This window comes from Ischnura elegans, chromosome 12, assembly GCF_921293095.1.
Source record: "Ischnura elegans chromosome 12, ioIscEleg1.1, whole genome shotgun sequence".
Classification (NCBI taxonomy): domain Eukaryota; kingdom Metazoa; phylum Arthropoda; class Insecta; order Odonata; family Coenagrionidae; genus Ischnura; species Ischnura elegans.
This window is the reverse complement of record NC_060257.1, coordinates 90397769-90405624: the sequence shown is the minus strand read 5'-3', so window position 1 is coordinate 90405624 and position 7856 is coordinate 90397769. Positions and strand designations below refer to the sequence as shown.

At 36.1% G+C, this 7856-nt stretch overlaps 1 long non-coding RNA gene across 2 annotated transcripts; it reads right to left on the bottom strand.

Annotated features, from left to right (window-relative positions):
* Window positions 1-1315: 1315 nt before the first annotated feature.
* Window positions 1316-6285, bottom strand: LOC124169351. 2 transcript variants are annotated; one of them, XR_006867103.1, is made up of 3 exons: window positions 5727-6285; window positions 3339-3464; window positions 1316-3007 (listed from the first exon to the last, which is right to left on the bottom strand). It is a non-coding gene; the product is annotated as an uncharacterized LOC124169351 (long non-coding RNA). The 2 variants fall into 2 exon arrangements; XR_006867104.1 differs by lacking the exon at window positions 5727-6285 and adding an exon at window positions 5440-5710.
* Between the last annotated feature and the right edge of the window lie 1571 nt (window positions 6286-7856).

Below are 7856 nucleotides of genomic sequence, written 5' to 3'. Positions count from 1 at the left end.
TTACCACTCCTCCTGAATCTAAAACCATCGTCCCCCCAGTAACTACCCATACAGCACAAGCAGTGCGAAACCCGTGTAAAATCGTGATAAAACACGGGTAAAAACTCGTGTATATCTCGTTTCTACTCGTGTAGGACTGGTGTAATTGCGGTGTATTTCCGGTACTATGTCCGCTATTTCTGGTGTATACACGAGTATTATCCGTATATTATTCCCTAGGTCCCACGTAGTACCACGGTTCCCGGGGGCGACGCCACCGTCGCAACATTGAGTTACTTTCAAATATGGCCGCTAGATGGCAGTACTATCGCTGCAGCCAAATCGATTGGTCGATTATATCGAGCTATCCATAGGTCGCTCTTGGCGATGTATATCGACTCATCGATAGGTCGCTCTTGACAATTACTCGAACCTGAACGATTAGGATGAAAAAATAAACATTGCTATTCCACAGATCAAAAAATTAAACTTTGCAATTACACTGATTTCTGTGGAATTACAAAGTTTAATTTTTTATCTGTGGAATAACAAAGTTCAATTTTTTATCTGTGGAATAACAAAGTTCAATTTTTTATCTGTGGAATAACAAAGTTCAATTTTTTCATCCAAAATGTAAATTCCATGAAGTATCTTTAGGGTGAACTTTATAACCTAATAATATATTCTGTTGAAAGAAAAAGTTTAATTTTTTACCCAAAAAGATTGTTAAATTCAATGAACTATCACCAGAAACCACCTATGACCCCGAATGCATAAAAAGCGGAAGCTTGTAGTTTACCAGTGAGTACATTTAAAGTGGTGCATTTCGAAGGCTGTACCACAATGTTTTTTCATTGAAAGAAGTTCCTTCAGCATTCCTGTAAACAAACGTGACAAGGTGATCCTCTCAAAATGCACCATTTAATGTGATCTGGTGTTTAATACACAAAAGCAAGTAGTAGAATTCACAATCAATGCAACCCCCTAAACTTACAATTAGAAGTCAACTAAAATTATCCTGGATCTATAAGTTTCTATAGATCTAGACCCTATAGACACTTACTTCCCCCGAACTATTAAATTAAAATCCCAAGTGGTTGATTTTGCTCCCCAGGGGGCAAACAATGCATACTTACCCAACTCCCCTTGGTTGCCACTGGCGTCTGACATCTCATGGATGAGGAATGCTTACCAATCCTAAGCATGAGGACTTACACAGAAAAACTCACCCATTAATGATGGTGATCACTGAAGAAGCCCACCTAATGCTAGGTGACTTATTTCAACAAAGTAAATGGGAAAACCTTTCAAATGCAGATTAAAAATTTAATGACACTTCAATTTAAGAAAACATTTATTTGGGCACTATTAGGTGAATGGCGGAATACAAAACAAAGCATACAAAAAACAGAATAAACAAAGCATACATGAGACTTCATTCGTATCCCCAGCAATCAAGAGACTTAAAATCCCTAGTGAATTACAGTCGGTCTGTGAAACTTCATTGTGGAATGAACCACTCACTATCAAATACTCAGTAGCATCTACAATCACAAAAAGGGCTTCATTAATAGGAAAAACCATACTCGTGATCCCATACCATCAAATACAGAAAGAACAATCAAAAGAATTTAACTTTTATGTAAACACGAGAACCATACTATCACCTGCAGAGACAAAGGAAACAGTTTGGTTATATAAGAGTGAAAAGAGTGCCATGACAATGTCAGCGATTCAATGAAGATAATGATTGTGAATCTTTAATATATGTACTAGAGAGAAATGAAACAAGAGCTCAACAATTGTTACTTCCCACTGACAGGTAGAAAAAAACATGATTTTATCAAATAGTGCAAACATTCCACATAGTTTTATCAATATTAACCCTTCATCATTACGGTTATTTGGCCTCCTTAAGATATAAAGGATTACTAACCCAGAGAGACTAAATCTACTAATGCTCTGATAACAGATAGGCAAATGAAGAACTCTCCGCAGATTGGCTCAAAAATTTCATGGATAAAAAAAATCAACTATGAAAGTTCATGTGTAATTGATTATGGACAACCATAGAAGTCAAATCTCTCTTGATAGCTATGAATTCCATAGACGTAATCATGTTCATGTTGTCTTTATACCCCCGCATAATCACTGCCTTTGGATTTTTTAATGATTCTCTCAAGAAAGTGTTTAATTTACAGTGGGACAGGCCCTTATGGATTAATGACCTCCAGAAGATTTCAGGAAACGACATAACTTTGACCCAGAAAAAACTTTCATCCTTATTGCGACATTCATGAAGCGTATATTAAGATCCCAACAATGCAAAATGGTGTTTCAGGATTCAGTGTAGCAGAAATCTTTCCCTTTATACCGGAAGAGTTCAATGACGTGGACTTCATCTTTGAAAAAGCTATTCAAACACAAATCATCATTGACCCAGAGAATGTTGACGAATCAATGAATGACGAAACTGATCACAAACACTATGATGCTGTCAATGAGCAGCCATCAAAACCTTAATAAGACATGTGTTGAAACTTCGAATCTTTATGGGTATAACCCAAAGGATATTGCTTAAAAAAATTGAATCCAAGAAAACAGCCAGCTTAAATTTATCAGAGCTGTACGAAAATCCTGTTGGTGGTACTTCACGACCTAATTCGACACCCAAGTCAGTCCCGGAACCTACTCAAGCCCATCTCATTTCAAAGAAACCGTTGAATTGACATATCCTCCGCAAAAACCACACAGTGACTGAAAATAAAATCTAAGAATGGACAGAAAGCAACACTCAATAATTAGGACTTCTACTCCTATGAAATTGGTATCAAAGTGAGTATAGAGAAATAAATGCACGTAAACAAAATTGTAATTAATTTTCAAGTACTTCAATGAAAAATGTAACTAAATATGTAAAAAATCATAAATTTAAATATGTCTTAAGGAGTCAAAATTGTTCTGGTCTACCATACCATGCTAACATGATTTTATCTTCGTACTAGCACTCATCAATGCCGAATCATTCCTGAAAAAAATTAAAATCATTATTATTGTTGAAGTAGCAAAGCTATCAATCACTTCATCTATGTGCTAATACCTCTTAATGCAGAAGCAATACTTATAGCATATGAACTATCTTTTTCACATACAATGACGAATGACATTGCAAAGCCTACAACTAGTAAGCGTTCCAACAAAGATGCCATGATGAACGCAACAAAAATTTAGAAAATATGGAACCTGGTGCAAACTGGTCTAACAAACAATTTTATACTACCATATTTAGGCATCATGTGAAACTAAGTGCCAACATTTTTCCCTCCATGAGATATAACTTTTGAATAAGTATTTGGTACCTGTATTCCACATCACGCCACAGAGTATGGTCTATACCCTTTTCACCAGACTCCTTCCTACGGCCAGCTTTGAATGTTTATCCTCCTCCATCAAACGACCATAACCAATGTTTCCAATGGAGCTTCCTAGATTTATAAATGCAAAGGACACATTAAAACATTTTTATGATTGTATGGTCTCAAAATTATTTCTTTACACCATGCACCATGTCATGCCATCACTTAGATAAATATTCACAAGAGAAAACGAGACACAGTGATATATATAAGAAATGGTATTTTAGTATCTCAGTATAGTTTTTATTAAAAATATGAGGAGCACGTCTAGTACCACACCAATTAAAAAAGTACAGTCATTTGCAGCATGGCTGATGTCTCTCCCTACATATAATATTGAAATCTAACCAACTCTTAAATATATATGAACTGAAATATGTCCTAATCATCAGGAAACAATCCTCTTGTCGTGAACTTTCTATCTTTAACAGAGCAGAAGACTCTATAGAGTATGCCGTGACCTTTGCTGGCTCTTGAGTGAGCATGCCTCAGAAAATACTTTTTCATTATACCAGCCTCAGTCTTGCCTCCAATCCTATTCATAGTATTCTCATGCGGATGAGACTAAGTTACAAGTAGTGAGTCCATCTCCACCCACCCTTCTCTAAAATGAGTACACTTGAGTGTTGAATTAATTTGATGATATTTTTACTAAATCTAAACTCAAGAAAAAGATAAATGGAAAAAAGTGTATATTGACAGAGGGCAACATTTTGATATACCACACAGTTACATTATTTTATTTATATTTCTTAGAACTTGAGGAAGAAGAATGAGAAAGATCAAATTTATTACAACATAAATTGCACTGTTTTGGTGTAGTTGGATGGCAGGTAATAATGGACACAAAAATGGGGCGAAATATTTGTATTGATGTTTGGAACTCTAAAAGTTATAAAATAAAACAAATCAGTGAATTTGATCTCATCCAACAATATGCCATTTAAGTTGAACATTCCAATTTGTCTTCTACGATTTGAGGGAGCTTGCAAATTCAATTAATGCACATATATATAGCATCCTGGGTCTTTATGCAGTATTTTCTCAATATTGTAATCAAGTAATTTACGATACTTATTTTGGATCCATTCAATGTGTGTATGAAAATGTGGATTAAAAATCATAAAACCATACTCCAAGACAACTTACCAATATAACAGAGCAGTGAAATGCAAATGAAGACCATGAAGTAGACTGATTAAGATTATTAATGAGCCATTTACATCCCTCCAATACACAGGCATCATATTACTCTGGTGAAATTCAATAAACGCGAAAATTATTCTAGACTATGAAGGCAAGGAAAGAGCAAATTTGAGATTTTAAAATTTTCCGAATTTAAAACATTTAGAGCGTAAGGGATGGTAAAAAAAATGCTGGCACGAGATTGTAAATAAAAAAATAATTAACACCTTTCTATCAGGATTATTTTCCGAGTGTTACTGCGAAATTAACGAAATATAATTAGCTTATATTATAACATATATCACCGTAACAAATTATAATTACAGCAACGAAAAAAGCTTTCATTTTTTAACCATTCACGAGCATACTAACCGCGACGTTAAAGCATCGTGGCAATATGCTACACACTAGCACTCATATACTTGATTCTCCGAAATATCAATTGAAAAATCCGGACCAAACAGCCCAATAAAATCACCAATTGACGCCCAAAAATATAACACAAATAAATCTCCCGGCAAACATATGAATTGCGTCGAATAACGGCTCTATATGTTTAAACCACACGGATGAGCAATGATGAATTAAGAGCCAACAAAAACTCAGTGGATGAAACAGTAGAATAATATATATTTTCGCAATGGCTAAGAAAAGGGAAGGCTGACAATGAACCTTCGGCCATTTTCATGACGCCACGACCTCAGGGAAAGCAACACATTTGTAAAGTTAACTACGAATGACAAATAAATGTGAATCGAAATCAAAGCAAATTGAAACCATAGAATCAGCCAAGAACCTTAACATAGTTACTTAAAGGGTACTTGGAATTTTGACGCTCAAAGATTTATGAAAAATATACCTATCACCGGACGAAGATAGCGTCGAAGTAGAACCGAAGACGAATACCGCCGAATCCCAGCTGTATTTGAAGTATTTATATCACACAGATGAGAAATGATAAATTAAGATCCAATAAAAATCCCAAGGATAACAGAATAGAATATGAATAATAGAACTACATATGCGCTATTACCTAATGGCGTCCTTCGGCCATTTTCATGACATCACGAACCTCATGGTAAAGGTCACATTTATAAGATTACGTATGGCAAACAAATGTAAGTCGCATAAAAATTGATAACTCACCTCTTTATGAAAGCAGCAAGGAGCAGTAGACGGCAGAGGTTGCAATATTAGCGCGTTGAGTTACCTGAGGTTTTATCGTTGCATCTTGCGTCCTTGGTCCTTGTCCTTGTGTTTATCCAGCGACACGGAGCGCCACACACGGTGCTAACAAGAACTCATAGTCCAACATGTCTGCTACCATCAGCATCACGAAATATCAGAAATATCACGAAAAACATTATCTTCTTTTATTGTAAAAAGAATTATTCGCCAATATTAAATACGCTCATCAATTTACATCTGAAACAATATTTATCAAGGTGGCAATTTTTGAAAGGACGATCCAGTCATTTGATCAAGTCACGGACGTATATAAATAAATATATTTTTAAAATTATACATTTGCCTATCTGGAAGTACGCAAGCAATTTAAAAAACATAAAAATTATGGCAGGAATAGATTTCATACCGAAAGTATAGCAAAATGTGCGTTTAAATGCAGAATACTTCTGTACACGGGTTTTATTATGAAAATATCCGAGTTTTATTTTTACACCGCATTTACACCAAAAAAACACGTGTAAATAATTTCTCGGTGCTGTCTGGGTATTTACAACAATTATCATTCATAACCCAGAATAAGGCATGAGGAATGTATCGAAATGTTGGTAAACAATTTTGCATATTATTCTCACAAGTGTTATTTACACAATTATTATTGTCAGACCTACACTTCGAGATGTTAATCATCATTGGTATTATGGTAAACGCTTCCTGTACAGTTGAAAGAATGCTTCACGAACATCTGAAAACACCTCATGAACAGCTGGGAAACGCCTGTTGAACAGCTTATTGGAACGGTACGTCACGGTTCAATGGGCCAAAATACAGTCGGTGAACGGTTCAATAATAGTTCATGAACACTTAGGGAAAAGGTTCTGAACACTTCGTGCAACGCTTCCTGCACGGTTATAGAACACTCCATGAACAGCTGAACACCTCATGAACAGCTGAACACCTCATGAACAGCTTATTGGAACGGTTCGTCACGGTTCAATGGGGCAAAATACAGTCCGTGAACAGTTCAATAATAGTTCATGAACACTTAGGGAACAGGTTCTGAACACTTCGTGCAACGCTTCCTGCATGATTACAGAACACTCCATGAACAGCTGAACACCTCATGAACAGCTGGGAAGCGCCTGCTGAACAGCTTATTGGAACGGTTCGTCACGGTTCAATGGCCCAAAATACAGTCCCTGAACGGTTCCCGAACAGTTAATGAACGCTTAGTGAACAGGTTCTGAACACTTCGTTTAATGCTTCTTGAACGGTTCGTGAACAGTTCATTTTCACCAGGGCAGTTCTGACTGTTTGGTGCCTATAGGTGGTCTCAAGAGAAAACTATTCGTCATCGGGGTTCAGCCACCTTAGTTAAGGATGATTTTATAAAAGGTAAGAGAAAACCATCTCCCCAGATAATAAGGCAAGCTGGAATCAAGCTTGATTCCCACTTGACCTATCAGGTCAGTCAGGCTTGAATAAAGGAAGCTTGAATCATACAAACAAGTTCCCACCATGCAAGCTTGCCACAATTAGGATACTAAGATCGGTTCAAGCCTACCAACTCAAGCTGGAATCAAGCCTAAAAATTAAAGGTTGTTGAATCAAGCCTGCCAATGCCAGCTTGTATATTATTCACATCAATCTTACTGTCAGAAATTAGTGCACTAATGTTCTATTACTGGAAATGGAATTAGGTTCTAGTATTCAGTCAAGTTCTTGTAAAGGTCATATGAATGAAGATGAACATTAACATGACTAGACAATTAAGCTCGAATCATATCATACATGTCCATTTAGTTTGAATAACAATTATCAAGTTTGAAAAGGATAAAATGAGTGAACCAAGTTTCCTTTAAACAGTACAATTTATTTGCAAAAGAATCATAACATCTCATTATCCTTGTAGCTCTTGCAAGATTGGCAAGCTTGATTCAACTTTGTATTGGATCATGCTTGACAATCCAAACCTAAATGAAGCTAGAAAATGTCAAGCTTGACGTGACAAGAGAAAGTTAAGCTGGACGTCAGCTTGCGTGCTATCTGGGTCATTATTACTCTGCCATGCTCTGGTTTTGCTTAAAAAAT